This window comes from Erinaceus europaeus, chromosome 11 (assembly GCF_950295315.1).
Source record: "Erinaceus europaeus chromosome 11, mEriEur2.1, whole genome shotgun sequence".
Taxonomy (NCBI): Eukaryota; Metazoa; Chordata; class Mammalia; order Eulipotyphla; family Erinaceidae; genus Erinaceus; species Erinaceus europaeus.
This window is the reverse complement of record NC_080172.1, coordinates 4412436-4430489: the sequence shown is the minus strand read 5'-3', so window position 1 is coordinate 4430489 and position 18054 is coordinate 4412436.

The following is an 18054-nucleotide window of genomic DNA, read 5'->3' as shown; positions in this document are numbered from 1 at the left end:
CCTGTGATGTTGGCTGACTCTGAACATGTGAGCTGGTTCTTTTCTTTGCGTCTAGGATACTGGTTGTGAAGGGCTGGCTCCTGTCCCACCGACTCCACTTCAGCATTTTTATCTTGACACATGCTTTGCTTCTTTTCGAGAGGCCCTTATCTTGGATGTGACCAAATCAGAGAGCCTTTTGTCAACAGTGTAAGAAGTCAGTTCCGTGAAGCTGTTATTTTGGGGAAGGTTTAACAGTCGCTGATTATTAAGAGCTTTGGGCATTCTGGGAGATACAAATAAGACCAGGCCTCTGCAGAGAAGTCCTGGATATGTTTTCAGAGTGGCGTTTTCCTACTTTTTCCTCTTGTTTGACGTGAACATGGGGGCTATGGAGCATGTCCATCATAAATGAATGCTGAGCAGATTTAGAAGGCTGGGCCTTACTGTCAACAGTCCAGTCTGACTCTAATCCAGCCTGCACAGTAATTAAGTTTTCTACACCGTTGCAGCGCTGTTAACCTTCGTCTCCCCTTCCCCACCTCTCCTTTCTTTCTCTCTTTCTGTTGCCACAAGGGTTATTGTTAGAGCTCGATGCCTAGATGATGAATTCACCACTCCTCATGGCCATTCATTTTGCCTATTTGTTTATTTTTGATAGGACAGAGAGAAATCGAGAGGGAAGGGGAATAGATATATATCACTGCTTCACTTTCTGGTGGGAACCAGAAAGTACAATAAAAATGTAAGCAAGAACCTGATAATTTGCTTGCTCTCTGTACAGAAACATGCCTTTTTAAAGGTAGAGGTGATTTTTTTTTTTCATTGGAGAGATTAATGGCTTACAGTCAATAGTAAAATACAGTAGTTGGTCCATGTGTAACATTTCTCAGTTTTCCACATAACAATTCGACCCCCGCTAGGTCCTCCTCCGCCATCATATTCCAGGACCAGAACCCTCCCCCCACCCCAGAGTCTTTGACTTTGGTGCAACACACCAACTCCAGTCCAAGTTCTGCTCAGTGTTTTCCCTTCTTATCTTGTTTTTCCACTTCTGCCTGTGAGTGAGATCATCCCATATTCATGCTTTCTGGTTTCTCTCACTTCACATGATTCCTTGAAGCTTCATCCAAATGAGGTGAAGAAGGTAAAGTCGCCATTTTTAATAGCTGGGTAGTATTCCATTGTGTATCTAGACCACAACTTGCTCAGCCACTCATCTGTTGTTGGACACCTGGGTTGCTTCCAGGTTTTGGCTATTACAAATTGTGCTGCTATGAACATAGGTATGTGCAGATCTTTTTGGATGGGTGTGTTGGGTTCCTTAGGATCTATCCCTAGGAGAAGAATTGCAGGGTCATAGGGCAGGTCCATTTCTAGCCTTCTGAGAGGATACAGGTGATTTAAAAAAATCTATATATTTATTTCTATGAGAGAGACACACTAGATCACTATTCTGGCAGATGGTGTGCTGAGGACAGAGCCCAGGACCTCAAGTATGCAAAACAAATGCTGCACTCTTCACCTCAGACATAACATAGTGCTTATGCAAAAGGCTCCCATGCTTGAGGCTCTAAGGTCCCACTTTAAGACCCCCCGGGGGGGGAAGTTATGTCTTCTGTCCAGCAAGCTACCCTGCCTCTCCCCAGCTTCAGTATTTTTTTTTTTTTAACAGAAAGAAGATATTCAAAGAGTCAGTTGAACCAAGTTCTCTTGACCCTTCATTGACCACATGGTTGCAAGGCCTTAGTCTCTGTAGCCACAGGGTTCATTCCATACTGGAGAAGAAAACTTGATCCTTCAGTCAGACCACACAGTTTTTCAGATGGGACGGCCTCACTGTTTCTTCCTCTCTCTAGTGCTCTGTTTCTGTGTCTGAGTGGCAGGAGAAGTGTGTCTTTCACTTTCTTGAAGCCAGAATGGCCCTACTGGTCCTGAAACAAGGTCTGCAGGCCACGGCCAGCTTTGCTTCTTGGAGACAGCTGAAATCAAGAGGGTGGAGGGAGAGAGAGAGGGAGACGGACAGAGAGACACCTGCGGCACTGCTTCCCCACCTGCAGGCGGTCCTTGCGCACTGCAATGTGCGCTCACCCGGGGCGCCACCACCGGCCCCAATTCCTTCTTTCTGTGTTTCAGAAAGTTTTCTGAACCACGACTTTGTCCCACATCAGACCGTTCCTGGACTTGCCTTGGCTTTAGGATAAAATCCCAACGCTTCTCAAGAGGCCGTAAGACCTGTCACGGTCATCTGCCGCTTCGTGCTCCGTCCTTTGCCACGGTCCCCCTTTGGTCCCCCCTTGGTCCCCCCCTTGGTCCCCTTCTTGGCCGTTGAAATACAGCTGTGGTCACACCCCCTCCTCCCATGCACTTGCCAAGCTCTTGCATCCCGTTCCTCTGCCCCGTCTAGCCTGCTCTTTGCTCCCTCTTAGCCCTGCAGAGTCCTGCCTGCCAGCCCTCAGCTTAGGCATCACCTCTGCGGAGAGTTTTCCTGTGACCCCTCTGGGACCAGCTGGTGCCTCTGGAAAGGTTCCGTGTCACATGTTGTTTCCTCACTGGGGCTCCTGTCAGCTGCATTAAGATAGCGATGGCTGCTCAGCACTTCTCTTTGTGGACTGTCAACTTCCTGAGGGCAGGGAACCCATCCCGTGTTCATTCAGGGACTCTGGGCTTGGCCTGGTGCCCAGCACAATAGAGAAAACCTACTCAGTCATTCTGGGGGGTAGATACTCACAGAGAGTACGGTAAGTGTCCGACAGTTGTCTCGCCATTCAGCTATGACACCTGGATTCTCACCCAAGTCTGTCATCCAGACCCGCCTTGGCCATGTGACACTGGCAAGATTTTCCACTCTGAGATCTTCCAGTTAAGCATGCTGTGTGTCTGCCTGCCTGTCTGTCTGACTCTCACCAGAGCACCGCGCAGCACTGGTTTATGGCGATGCTGGGGATTAAGCTTGAGAGACCCCCAGAGCTTCAGGCTTGAAAATGTGTCACATAACCATTATACTCTCTCCGTGCCCTGCATCGTGGTCTTTGAGGGAACATTAAAAGGCAGATTCATTGGACATAACAGTGATTTCTTTTTTCTGTTGTTTCTTTCAGGGAATCTGGGAAGCAGATTCTAGTTCCCAGCTGGTCTGTGGTTTTGCCTCTTGTTAAGAAGAACTTCCTCAAACAGGTAAGGAAGGAGTTGATTGCTGTCATCTGATTATACCTAGGTAGGTGGTGGGGAAACCGACCATGGTGACACACTCTGTTAACTCTCAGAAGTTCTCACTCATTCAAAAGAAAGCCTGCAGGTGCAGGACAACATCTCTAAGGCAGGTGTACAGTGGCTCCTGTCCCTGGTCCCTGTGGAGGCTGCCGGTGAAAGGTGGCTTCTTTAGGTTGGGGCGGGGGCTGACGGCATGGCTGGTTCTCTCATTACACAACACTTTTTCCTTTTGTGCCGGTCACTCTCCTCACCTCCGTTACACTTCCTCTTTTTTCTTTTTTATTATCTTTACGCACTTATTAGAAACATCCAGAAGTCGAGAGGGAAGGGGGGTGATAGGGGGAGAGTCACAAAGCTTTCCCCCTGCAGGTGCGGCCAGGAGCTTGAACCCACGTCCTTGAGCACTGTGACATGTGCGTTCAACCAGGTGTGCCACCACCCGGCCCCTAGACTTTCTTTTCTTAGTGTGAGACCCAGTTCATCAAACTGAATGGAAGTCTGTTAGAAGCAGGGTCTTCTAGCTATCCAGCGGGACGAATCACTCTGTCTCTACTCAGGCAGTGGCTCACCCTGGCGAGCTTTTGTTCTAGCTGACACCCTTCCTTCTCTAGCCTGTGGGTTCGCTTTGCTGGCATCTCGCATCTAGCATGGTTCCTGGCACAGAACAGACTTTCAGCTAATGAATAAATGTTAGTCTGAGAAAAATTAATGCCCCTGTAAGTAAAAATGAAAAGAAAAAAGCCACAGAAAAGTGTAATGATTTCTTAAACCAATTAAATCATTTGTGGAGCGCCTTTTTAGATCAGTTATGTGACTACTGAATCACTATGCAAGACTGAGAATCACTATGCAAAACTGAGAATCTAACCATTAAAATAGTTGTGTTGGGAGGAGTTTAGATTTTCACCCCTAATGCAAAGGATATGGGGCTGAGGAGATAGCATAATGGTTATGTAAAAAGGTTTTCATACCTGAGGCTCCAAGGTCCCAGGTTTAATTCCATACACTACCATAAGCCAGAGGAAGAAAGAAAAAAAGGGGGGGGGGACAGAGGAGAAAAGAAAAAGTGAAAGTAGGAAGTCAAGTGTTTCTAATTCATCGTCCCCCTCTGGAATGGTCTTCTTCTTGAATAGATGGAGCAGATATGTACTAGACGGTAAGACCGTGAGCAGTTAGTTCCTTTGGCTGCCCGAGAGAGAGTCACCCTCCAGACCTCGAGAGTCCCGGCCAGTCCCAACATGCGATAAGTGTCTAGATGGAGAGAAAGCAAGGGAACAGATAACAGACTCCCATAACTAGTGTCTTACTGGAAATAAACATATTTCTGAGTGGCTTGAGCATTTATTTATTTAATGTGTGTTTTAGACGGGGACAGGGAGGGAGGGGAGAGAGAGAGAGGAAGAATAGCTCTGGAGCTGTGTTCAGTGCTTGAGCCTGCGTCATGCGTGCGGACATCAAAGCAGCACACCATCCATGGCAGCTGTTTCGCTAGTCCTTGAACAGATATTTTATTTCTTTCTTTATTATTTTATTGTTGTAGTTTTTTTTTCCTCCAGGGTTATTGCTGGGCTTGGTGCCTGCACCATGAATCCATTGCTCCTGGAGGCCATTTTTCCCCCTTTTGTTGCCCTTGTTGTTGTAGCCTTGTTGTGGTTTTTACTGTTGTCGTCATTGTTGTTGGATAGGACAGAGAGAAATGGAGAGAGGAGGGGAAGACAGAGAGGGGGAAAGAAAGACAGACACCTGCAGACCTGCTTCACCGCCTGTGAAGCGACTCCCCTGCAGGTGGGGAGCCGGGGGCTCGAACCGGGATCCTTACTCCAGTCCTTGCACTTTGCGCCATATGCACGTAACCCGCAGCGCTACCGCCCGACTCCCTGAACAGATATTTTAAACACAGTTTAGGTTTGGACTAGGAGATAGTCCACCTGCTAGACTCTACGCTCTGCCATTCACAAGGACCCGGGTCCTAACCCCGACACTGTTTCTGCCCACTGTGCATGGCGTCAGCGGAGGCTCTGTGGCTGGAGAGTAAATACCATGGTGTCTCCTCTCCGTCTCTCTTTCTCTCCTTTCTTCCCTGTGTCTGAAATTCAAAAGGAAAAAAAGAAAAAAAGATTCGGGAGTGGAACTATGCAGGCACCAAGTCCCAAGAGTACAAAAGCAAACACAAGGGCAGCTTAGGGTTGAGTCGTTTATTCAGAAAGATCAGAAAGCTTCAGTTTCCCCCTCTCGCTTGTTAAGTTGATGCTTTGTGAGGTGAGTGACCCTGTCTCGCTTCCTCCTGAGACTTGGGAGTAGCAGTTGAGCTGAATGCTGGAGCCAGAGGGGGGCCTGAGCCTTTTCAAGAAGTGGTGGCTGGCCAGGTTTCTGGGAGCCAGAGGTGAGGGAGGTGCCGCTCACATCTCGACAAAGACTTTCTGCACAGAGGAGAAAGAGGTCTTGAGCTGTGACCCTGCCTTCTTCCCATTCCGCGTTAATAGTCTTCCGTGATTCAGCCGTTTCACCAGGGTTATCACTGGCTTGGGTGAGAGCCACTATGGCTCCTTAGACCTGGACTTTTTTATTTTTATACCAGCCACTCCCACTCCCAGCAGCCTTATTATTATTTTTTTTAATAGAGGGTGAAACAGAGATGGAGAATGCAATGATGCTCAGGGAAGCAAGTCAGGAGGTGAAGGACAAATACAGAATGGTTTCACTCAGATTCGGAATAGAGACAGTTGAGTAGATGAATGTGGGGGGTGCCTAGTGGTTATCTCTGGGGTTAGGGATGGGGACACAGGTCTTTGGTGCTGGGAATGGTGGAAAAGAAAAGAAACAGGAAGGAAGGAAGGAAGGAAGGAAGGAAGGAAGGAAGGAAGGAAGGAAGGAAGGAAGAAAGAAAGAAAGAAGAAAATGAGAGCTCAGGGCCAGTGAAACAGCTCAGCTGAATAGTGTGCTTGCTTTGCCCTGTGCATAGAGGTTCAAGTCTGGCCACTACCACATTGAAGGAAGCTCCAGTGCTGTGGTTGGTTTATCTCACTCTCTCTCTCTCTACCTTTCTATAAGTACCGAGAGAGAGAGAGAGAGAGAGAGAGAGAGGATTCAAAAGAGACAAAGAGGAGGTGAGAACACCGGTAGCACTGCTCTACCACTTACAAAATGTGTCCTTTCAAATGGGGAACGGGGGCTTGAACCCAGGTCCTTGAGCGTGGCTATGTGTGCTCTCCACCACGTGCACCACCACCTGGTCACCCAACTTCCCGTTCAGTCTTTCCAGCTGCTTTGTTTGAGTGTGTGCAGGAACACATCAGAGAGGGGGGGGGGGGACACAGTAACATTGTCTCCTGGTTTCTGCAGGTAAAAGCAGTCCTATAACTATGGCTTCTTATACCTGGAGGTTTGTTGTTGTTGTTGTTGTTGTTTTTAGTATTTATTTTCCCTTTTGTTGCCCTTGTTGTTTTTTATTGTTGCTGTAGTTGTTACTATTGTTGTTATTAATGTCGTCATTGTAGGATAAGACTGAGAGAATTGGAGAGAGGAGGAGAAGATGGGGGGGGGGGGGAGAGAAAGACAGACGCCTGCAGACCTGCTTCACCGCCTGTGAAGCGACTCCCCTGTAGGTGGGGAGCCGGGGGCTTGAACCAGGATCCTTACTCCGGTCCTTGCGCTTTGCACCATGTGCGCTTAACCTGCTGTGCTACCGCCCGACTCCCAGTTTTTTATTTTTTATACCAGAGCAATGCTCAGCTCTGGCTTGTAGTGTAGGGGAATGAATCTGGGACTGTGGAGCCTCAGGCATAACCATTATGCTATCAACCCCCCCGTTCTTCTACCTGGTGTTGAGCCATAGTTGAACAGATCCTGAAGGAAAATTGAGCGAGAGACCAAGCAGCAAGTAAAGTGACTCTGAGTCGGTCAGGGTCTTCACGTTTTTCTGGAACTGGGGTGGCTGAGTGAGGACTTTAGTTTGCCCTGGAAAATTCCAGTCTCCAGGGAATTCAGTTTGTTTATTATTTTGAAAAAGTAAGCTAAGAAAATGAATTGCAGTAAGAAAAGAAAAGAAAACCCTCAAATGTTAAAGTCTTGAGTGATTGTTAGCTTCTTAGTGGGTTTTTGAACTTGAGCTGTTTCCAGTTTGTGTCACAGCATCACTGAAGAAGCTAAATTCAAAGGTGGCGGTTGTGTGTCTGGTATTCATACTGCCTGACACACGGACTCGCTTCCCTGTAAGCCCTGATGAGTGACCCTGTGAACTTCTAGCCAGCTGGTTCTGAGTGTGTCCTGCTGAGCAAGGTAGTTGTCATCAGCTCAGTAGATGGAGAGGGCTCAAGCTATCAGTCCCTGCCCTCAGAGACTCTCTCTTATGAATGGGCATTCAAGGTCACACTGCGGAGCTGTCTCTTTTGGGTTGTGGGAAAATCATGACCTATTTTCCTATGCAAAAATGTGTCGTGACTTTTCTAACAATCCGCCACTTGAAGCTTAACTATCCCATGTCACCATAATTAGAAAGCCCACCATGTTGAGTGAGACAAGCCAAAAAGAGAAGCAGGAATACTAAATGATCTCATTTATTAGTGGGACTTAATAAAGTAGGGAGGGGGAGGGAGACACAGGGTGAGACATGGATGGACATGGGGCACTGCACCACAGCAAAGGACTCTGGGAGGGAGGAGAGCACAGGGTGACACATGGATGGACATGGGGTACTGCACCACAGCAAAGGACTCTGGGAGGGAGGAGAGCACAGGGTGACACATGGATGGACATGGGGCACTGCACCACAGCAAAGGACTCTGGGAGGGAGGAGAGCACAGGGTGAGACATGGATGGACATGGGGCACTGCACCACAGCAAAGGACTCTGGGAAGGAGGAGAGCACAGAGTGAGACATGGATGGACATGGGGCACTGCACCACAGCAAAGGACTCTGGGAGGGAGGAGAGCACAGAGTGAGACATGGATGGACATGGGGCACTGCACCACAGCAAAGGACTCTGGGAGGGAGGGAGAGCACAGAGTGAGACATGGATGGACATGGGGTACTGCACCACAGCAAAGGACTCTGGGAGGGAGGAGAGCACAGAGTGAGACATGGATGGACATGGGGTACTGCACCACAGCAAAGGACTCTGGGAGGGAGGAGAGCACAGAGTGAGACATGGATGGACATGGGGCACTGCACCACAGCAAAGGACTCTGGGAGGGAGGAGAGCACAGAGTGAGACATGGATGGACATGGGGCACTGCACCACAGCAAAGGACTCTGGGAGGGAGGAGAGCACAGGGTGAGACATGGATGGACATGGGGCACTGCACCACAGCAAAGGACTCTGGGAGGGAGGAGAGCACAGGGTGAGACATGGATGGACATGGGGCACTGCACCACAGCAAAGGACTCTGGGAGGGAGGAGAGCACAGTGTGAGACATGGATGGACATGGGGTACTGCACCACAGCAAAGGACTCTGGGAGGGAGGAGAGCACAGAGTGAGACATGGATGGACATGGGGCACTGCACCACAGCAAAGGACTCTGGGAGGGAGGAGAGCACAGTGTGAGACATGGATGGACATGGGGTACTGCACCAGAGCAAAGGACTCTGGGAGGGAGGAGAGCACAGAGTGAGACATGGATGGACATGGGGCACTGCACCACAGCAAAGGACTCTGGGAGGGAGGAGAGCACAGAGTGAGACATGGATGGACATGGGGCACTGCACCACAGCAAAGGACTCTGGGAGGGAGGAGAGCACAGGGTGACACATGGATGGACATGGGGTACTGCACCACAGCAAAGGACTCTGGGAGGGAGGAGAGCACAGAGTGAGACATGGATGGACATGGGGCACTGCACCACAGCAAAGGACTCTGGGAGGGAGGAGAGCACAGAGTGACACATGGATGGACATGGGGCACTGCACCACAGCAAAGGACTCTGGGAGGGAGGAGAGCACAGAGTGAGACATGGATGGACATGGGGCACTGCACCACAGCAAAGGACTCTGGGAGGGAGGAGAGCACAGAGTGACACATGGATGGACATGGGGCACTGCACCACAGCAAAGTACTCTGGGAGGGAGGAGAGCACAGAGTGAGACATGGATGGACATGGGGCACTGCACCACAGCAAAGGACTCTGGGAGGGAGGGAGAGCACAGAGTGAGACATGGATGGACATGGGGTACTGCACCACAGCAAAGGACTCTGGGGAGGGGAAAGGAGGTTAGGTAGGAAGAAAACTCAGGGGGCCTGTTATATATTGAAATTGTCTGCGTATGTCAGTGACTGCACTGTAAAGCATTAACCACCGTAGAAAAAAAGAAATCCAAGTCATCTCCTTTGTCTTATCTTGTATGGAGTTTAAAGGAGCCATCTTAAATGTGATAAACCGAAAAGAGAAGAGCCTCATTCAAATGGAACTCAAGAAGGACAGGGTTGGTGGCACACATGGTTGAGTGCACGTGTTACAGTGAACAAGGACCTGGGTTCAAGCTCCCAACCCCACCTGCAGGGAGGAAGCTTTGCAAGTGGTGAAGCAGGGTTGCAGGTGTCTCTCTCTCTCTCTCTCCCTCCCTCCCTCCCTCTCTCTCTCTCTCTCCCTTCTTCCCTCCCCTCTTCATTTCTGGCTATCTCTATCCAATAAATAAAGGTAATTAAAATTTTTTAAAAAGAAAGTTGGACAGAAAAGGAAGAACATAAAATAAAACTTGGAGTGGGTTTGCTGAATCGCATCAGAGCAAAGGACTCTGCTTTAGTGAGGCTTTGGGGTCCTGGTACCTGGTGTTGGCAGAGGGTGTAAGTTGGGGCAGGGGCTGGGGAGAGTGCTTTGCAGGCACTCATCATGGTGACATGCAGACATCTGCCAGGTGTTCATCCACTGTTCTGCAAACCCCATCTCCCCCCATAAAGTCTAAAAAGTAAACAAACCCACGGGGACCGCAACAAGACAGGCCTAGAACTACTTTGGGGACCCGTCAAATCACCAGAGCAAATTCAAAAAGAGACAAAAATTCCTGAATTTCCTGAGAGCTTCTCAAGCCGGGTTTTCAACTTCTAATATGCTGCTCTTTCCTCCAAGGAAACCCTGGCTCCTTCTAGCGCTGCAACTCCTAGCACCTCGGCAAGCAGTAGGATTTGTAGCGTAGGGGATGTGCATTTTGTATGTCACCTTTTGAGAGGGCGCTGGCCTTGGTCCAGCAACGCAGTTCATTCAGCAGGGGCCTCTTGAGTCAGAGCAGAGGGCAGAGGCAACGAGCGGTGTGCAGCTCTCGGACTCCAGTTCACTGAGCAGACTAGACGGGTCTCTGACCCGCAGCTTCCTTTACCGCTCAGATGCCTGGGAACCTGGGCTGTGACTGGCGACCGGTGGCGCACACAAGACGCTGGCAGCGCACCCTCTTTCCGGAGCCCTTAGCTTATGCCAGGTGAAGCCTTTGTCTTCTCAAGCCAAGTTTCATTTCATTCTGCATTCTCCATTGATATCTCTGAGAGGAATTCTTTTTTTTTTTTCCCCTCCCATTTTCAGAGCACAATCAATGTGTCACTGAGGAACCTCTTTTTTTTCTGATCAGGTTGCTTGTCTGTTGTGGTTTGCTGCCTGCTCTGTCTTATAACCCCTGGGTTTCTTTTTGCTGACTAGGACAAAAAAAAAAAAAAAAAGTACCTGTTTCCAGGGAAAAGTTGGTTCAAAATGGAATCCTGAATCTTTACTTTCTAAAAGACTTGAAGTGCTGTTACACTTCCTCTTGTGTGGTCTTTTAGCTCTGGCTCAAAGATGCTAAGACTGAACTTGGGACCTCGAAGCCTCAGGCATGGGAGTCTTTTTCGATAACCATTATGGCATCTCCCCAGATTCATTATTTTGTTCCTTAGTGTCTTGTTTAGGGTTATGGACCTGAGTAGGAAGGGACTTGTAGATAACTAGTTAATAAAAGCAACTTCTCAGGGGTCAGGCGGTAGCGCAGCAGGTTAAACGCACGTGGTGCAAAGCGCAAGGACCGGCATAAGGATCCTGGTTTGAGCCCCCGGCTCCGCACCTGCAGGGGAGTCGCTTCACAGGTGGTGAATTAAATCTGCGGGTGTCTGTCTTTCTCTCCCCCTCTCTGTCTTCCCCTCCTCTCTCCATTTCTCTCTGTCCTATCCAACAATGAATCACATCAACAACAACAATAATAACCACAACAAGGCTACAACAACAAGGGCAACAAAAGGGGGGAAAATGGCCTCCAGGAGCAGTGGATTCAAAGTACAGGCACTGAGCCCCAGCAATAACCCTGGAGAAAAAAAAAATAAGCAACTTCTCTAGATCTAGGTGGGCAAAGGAGAATGGAAGTCTCCTATTTCTTTTTTTAAAAAATTTATTTATTTAAGAAAGGAGACATTAACAAAATCATAGAATGGGGGATTCCACACAATTCCCGCCACCCAATCTCCATATCCCATCCCCTCCCCTGATAGCTTTCCCATTCTCCATCCCTCTGGGAGCATGGACCCAGGGTCATTGTGGGTTGCAGAAGGTAGAAGGTCTGGCTTCTGTAATTGCTTCCTCGCTGAACATGGGCATTGACTGGTTGGTCCATACTCCCAGTCTGCCTCTCTCTTTCCCTAGTAGGGAGGGACTCTGGGGAAGCTGAGCTCCAGGACACATTGGGGAGGTCTTCAGTCCAGGGAAGCCTGGCTGGCATCCTGATGACATTTGGAACCTGGTGGCTGAAAAGAGAGTTAACATACGCAGCCAAACAAATTGTTGAGCAATCATGGACCCAAAGGTTGGAATAGTGGAGATGAAGTGTTGGGGGATACTCACTGCAAACTCTAGTGTACTTCTGCTTTCAGGTATATATTTGCCCTAGTTTATGGATACGTGTGAACATATGCTCTCTCTCACAGAACCTGGTCTATATCTAGGTTTTGGGACTTTGTTAGGAAGTGAACCACCTGGGATGGAATTAGAGAATACTATGAAAGGAAAGGTCTCACCCGAGTGATGAAGCTGAAGGGTTGTCATTCCACACCTGAAGTCCTTGGACACAGTCTGAAGTGAAGCATGCTGGGGTGGCACTCGTTGCGTTGATTAGGCTGCAATCAGCGGATGCAATATTATTGGATAAGAATTGAGAGAAGCATACGGGAAAGTGGGCCCTACCCTAGTGGAAATGTGAGGTTCCTGCTGTATTAGGGTTCAAGAAGACAATGGATAGTTACTGTTATCATCACATTATTTGGTAATTGGGTTAGCTTTGAAAAGTCCCTTTGTTAGACATACAATCAATTTTCCCCCTCTCATATTAATTAAATAGTGATTTTATATGAACACTTTACTAGGTATGTACATAAACACCATTCCCATCACCAAAAGATTGTGTCCCATCCTACCCCCCCACCCCCACCCCCCCACCCCCGCCGGCCCAGGAAGCCGCATGTCCACCCTCCCGCTCACCACAGGGTTTTTACTTTGATGCCCTACTTTCAGTTTAGTCAGATCCTGCCTTTAGTTTCCCTTTCAGATCTTTCTCAACTTCTGTTGATGAGTGGGATCACCCCATACTCATCTTTATCTTTCTGACTTAGCTCACTTAACATAATTCCTTCTAGCTCTGTCCAAGATGAGTCAGAGAAGGTGGGTTCATTGTTCTTAATAGCTGCATAGTATTCCATTGTGTATATATACCACAGCTTTCTCAGCCACTCATCTGTTGTTGGGCACCTGGGATGCTTCCAGGTTTTAGCTATTATGAATTATGCTGCTATGAACATAGATGTACACACATCTTTTTGGTTGAGTGTTATGGAGTCCTTGGAGTATAACCCCAGGAGAGGAATTACTGGGTCATATGGAAGGTCCATGTCTAGCCTTGTGAGAGTTCTCCAGACTGCTCTCCACAGAGGCTGGACCAATTTACATTCCCACCAGCAGTGCAGAAGGGTTCCTCTGTCCCCACAACCTCTCCAGCATTTGTTGCTGCTGTCCTTTTTGATGTATGCCATTCTCACAGGGGTGAGGTGGTATCTCATTGTTGTCTTTATTTGCAATTCCCTGACAATTGGCGACCTGGAGCAGTTTTTCATATGTTTGTTAGCCTTTTGGATCTCCTCTGGAGTGAATGTTGTGTTCATATCCTCTGCCCATTTTTGGATGGGGTCATTTCCTTTTTTTGTTGCTAAGTTTGCTGAGCTCTTTGTATATTTTGTTGATTAGTCTCTTGTCTGATGTCTGGCATGTGAGGATCTTCTCCCATTCTGTGAGAGGTCTCTTTGTTTGTGTGATAGTTTCTTTGGCTGTGCAGAAGCTTGTCAATTTGATATAATCCTATTGGTTTGTTTCTGCTTTAGTCTTCCTTGCAATTGGGTTTGTTTCATCAAAGATGTCCTTGAGGTTTTGGTGGGAAAGTGTTTTACCAATGCTTTCCTCTAAGTATTTTGATTGTTTCAGGTCTTTAATCCAGTTGGAGTTGATTTTTGTTTCTGGTGAGATAAGGTGATTCAGTTTCATTCTTCTGCATGTTACAACCCAGTTTTCCTAGCACCATTTCTTGAAGAGAGCCTCCTTCTTCCATTTAATCAAAAATCAGTGGCATTTCTTTATGCAAACACTAAATCTGAAGAAGAAGACATCCAGAAATCACTCCCATTCACTGTTGCAGCAAAATCAATAAAATACCTAGCAGTAAAGCTGACCAAAGAAGTGAAAGACTTATATACTGAAAACTATGAGTCACTATTCAAGGAAATAGAAACTGATATCAAGATATGGAAAGACATCCCATGCTCATGGATCGGAAGAATAAATATCATCAAAATGAATATTCTTCCCAGAGCAATATACAATTTTAATGCAATGCCCATTAAAGTTCCACCAAAATTCTTTAAGAGAATAGAACAAAAACTACAATCATTTATCTGGAACCAGAAAACACCTAGAATTGCCAAAACCATCTTGAGGAAAAGAAACAGAAATGGAGGCATCACACTCCCAGACCTTAAACTATATTATAAAGCCATCATCATCAAAACAGCCTGGTACTGGAACAAAAATAGGCACACAGACCAGTGGAACAGAATTGAAAGCCCAGAACTAAACCCCCACACCTATGGACATCTAATCTTTGATAAGGGGCCCAAAGTATTACATGGAAGAAGGAGGCTCTCTCCTATGTCTTTTAATGATTAAGAGGAAATAGCTTCCCTTTCATATGACTCTTTCCGTCAAGAAGCATTTCTGTTAAGTGGAGCAATTTCTGAGGCTTCCAGAATTCTGTTCTTTCTGGTTCTTTTAATTTTTTAAATTATATTTATTTATTAGATAGAGACAACCAAAAATCTAGAGGAAAGAGGGAGAGAGAAACAGAGACACCTGCAGCATTTCTTCACTACCTCCAAAGCTTCCACCCTGCATGTGGGGATGGGGATGGGGACTCGAGCCCATGTCCTTGCGCATTGTAAGGTGCGCTTGACCAGGTGCGCCACCACCTGGCCCCTCTCTGACTCTTTCTTCACACTGGGAAGAAGCCTTGACTGGCTGGCTCCCTGCAGGCTGCCTCCCCTGATGCCCAGCTCACCTTTCCTGGCCGCGACCAGGACCCTGGTACTCAGCTTACTGCTGTGATCTCCTGCCTGGGATGGCTGTGTGTGTCTTCTCCCCTTGATGGCCGTCATCTGTAAAGGAAAACAAACACAAACACTCCCTCTGCAGCCCAGCAGTCTGGGGGAAATAGTTCTCATTCTCCTCCTTCCTGGGTTCAAAGTGCACTTAACATTTTATGGAGGTGCTCAGCTCTGAGTGGGCCTGCACTAGCCCGGTGGACAGTTAACCACATTCACCTCCCTCTGGTGTGCCAGCCCTTCTGCTGAGTTGCCATTAGTGCTCGGGTGAGAAGCGGAGCTCCAGGCAGGGCTGGAGAAACATTTGATCTTGTTCAAAGAGGATGTCTCTGAAGCATGAAGATTGAACTGACTGTGACCCTCTCCTGGGGGAGGGAGAAGAGCCCTGTGCAGAGCAGCCTGGGGTGGGGAGGGGGAGTCCAGTTTCTAATCCCCTTGGACTGCGGGTCAGGGGTCTCCGGCCATTTAAAAGAGCAAGAATTGAGGTTGGAGACAATAAAAGAGGCCCCCCATTCGAAGTCCTTTCATCTAATTTTGTGGTTATTACTGATGAAGGGAAGACAGAGGAGAGAATTGTCCCGGGACTCCTTAGAGATCTTTATCCCAGCAAGGTGGCCTTTGAGGAGGCAGCTAAGATGTAGAAGGAACTGGCCTAGTTCCCTCCTGGGAAAACTTGTGCTCAGGTCAGAGCCTGGGGAAGGCTCGGCAGCCCATACAGGGCCTTGTGCTCAGGAGCACAGTTTCTCCTGCTGTTTCCCAGAAGTTGGTGAATTAAAAAGGTTGCCACAGGGGAGTCAGACAGTAGCGCGGCAGGTTAAGCGCAGGTGGCACAAAGCGCAAAGACTGGAGTAAGGATCCCGGTTCGAGCCCCCGGCTCCCCAACTGCAGGGGAGTCGCTTCACAATTGGTGAAGCAGGCCTGCAGGTGTCTGTCTTTCTCTTCCCCTCTCTGTCTTCCTCTCCTCTCTCCATTTCTTTCTGTCCTGTCCAACAATGATGACATCATCAACAACAATAATAACTACAACAATAAAACAACAAGGGCAACAAAAGGAAATAAATAAATATTTTTTAAAAAGGTTGCCACAAGTCCCAACCAGCTCCACCCTGCCCGATAGATACTCTAGAATATGGCATTCATATTGAACATGGAGGAACCCAGCAGCTTAGAGGGCTTCTCGGGAGCCTAGGTGGTATCTTCTGCTGCTAAGGAAAGGATTGTGACGTGACTTCATGTTTGCCCCACGTGGAGGCCAGTGAGCAGAAAAGGGAGAACCCTGCTTTCAATCTTGGTTTTTTGATTTTTTATTAGTGATTTACTAATGATTAACAATTGTAAGATAACAGGAATACAATTCCACACAGTTCCACCACCAGAGTTCCGTGTCCCATCCCCTCCATTGGAAGCTTCCCTATTCTTTATCCCTCTGGGAGTCTGGACCAAAATTCTTTTTTTTTATTGTTGTTTATTTGATTGTTTTTGTTTTTTATCAGAGCACTGCTCGGCTCTGGCATATGGTGGTGCAGAGGATTGAAACTGGGACTTTGGAGTCTCAGGCATGAGAGTCTCTTTGCATAACCATTATGCTATCTAGGACACATTGGTGAGGTTGTCTGCCCAGGGAAGTCAGGATAGTGTCATGGTCACATGTGCAACTTGGTCCTGTCTTCAGTCTGCTAAGTGCTGTGTTCATATTGGTGGCTGCAGGAGAGCCTCCTGGGTGGACAAGTGTTTCTGTCCACATTATCAGAGCAAGTCCTGGGACAGACAGTTTCTTTCAACCCGCCCTACATCTCTTGTTGGGGTTGGGGGTGGAGAATGGAGTCTGAGAATCAATTTTAACTTTCAAATTAAGCCAGCCCTCTGTGATAAGAATTAGAAGAATTGTAGGAAAGAGGAGGAGGATCGGAATGATAGTTGATTCTAAGTAAAGTGAAAGGAAAAAAGAAAGTCTTGGTGGAGAGACAATTCTCTGTACCAACCACCAGCTAGCACCGTTCCCTAAGTCTGCTGAGGGAAGCAGAGTGACTGGGTTGGCATGTGGGTTGAGGAAACGGGGGTCTGTGTGTCCGAAATAGGGGTAAACCCGGTGTGGAGTCCTTCTGGAGTCTGTGTGCCAGTGACCTGGAGGGACAGAATGGCCACCGTCTCCCACACGGCTTCTTGCCCGTGCGTTTCTGGGACCCAGCCTTACCCATCCTTAGTCGCCTCCTTCTGCCCTCATCTCTGATCACATTCTGCTCTCCAGCGACTCTCTCTACTCCGTGCATTTCGGCTCCATATGTGTAAACTTAACATTGAAAGAAGAAGAAGAAGAAGAAGAAGAAGAAAAAGCAACCTTCTATTAAGACGTGCAAATAAAATTCTTAACCACGGGTACGTGAATTCATCTTAGGTGCTTTGTGTGGTTCTTATAAAAATCCACCCCCACCCCCTTGATTCAGCGGCTCGTAAGTTGATAGACTGCGGATAGCTCCCTTTCTGGTGGATGTAATGTCTCGGGAACTTGCCGAAGATAAAACTTCAGCCAAGTGTTTTTATGAAATGTTATCTGAGGGGAGTTTGGGAAGTGATGGTGTCAGTGTTGGAGGACCCGTGCACATATCCTGTACAAGAATCTCTTTCCCTGCATTACCCAGAAGTGAGAGTCTTCCTGCTCTGGCCATGTGCTGTGCCCTTCCGTCCTGGCTGCGGCTAATCAGGATTTGGCTGTATTTCAGTATCACTTAAAAGCTTTTCTCTCTGGCTGTGTCCAGGAAGTTGAAGTGCAGTGTCAGAAATGATGTGAGCTGATGAAGAAGAAATAAACAAACCCAGGCAACATGGGAGGCAGCCTTGGCAGCTCTGCTCCTGACTTCTGTAGTTTGGATCTGAAGAAACCAGATTTCCTCCATGTGGAAGGAATATGTGCCAGGGAGCCTGGGCTGTACATGGCAGTGGACCGTGCAGATGAGAGCTGCACCAGTCCAGTGAGTTCTGGGATGGGAGTGAGTCATTGGTGCTTGGCACGTAGAGACAAGTCACATGTCTACGACCTTAGCAGAGTGTAAGCAGAGCTCCAGGACACATTGATGGGGTCGTCTGTCCAGGGAAGGCTGGTCGGCATCATGCTGGTATCTGGAACCTGGTGGCTGAAAAGAGAGTTAACATACAAAGCCAAACAAATTGTTGACCAGTCATGGACCTAAAGGCTGGAATAGTAGTGCAGATGAAGTGTTGGGGGGGGGTCCTCCATTTTGTAGGTAGCTAGTAGGCATATTTTAGTTATATTCCAA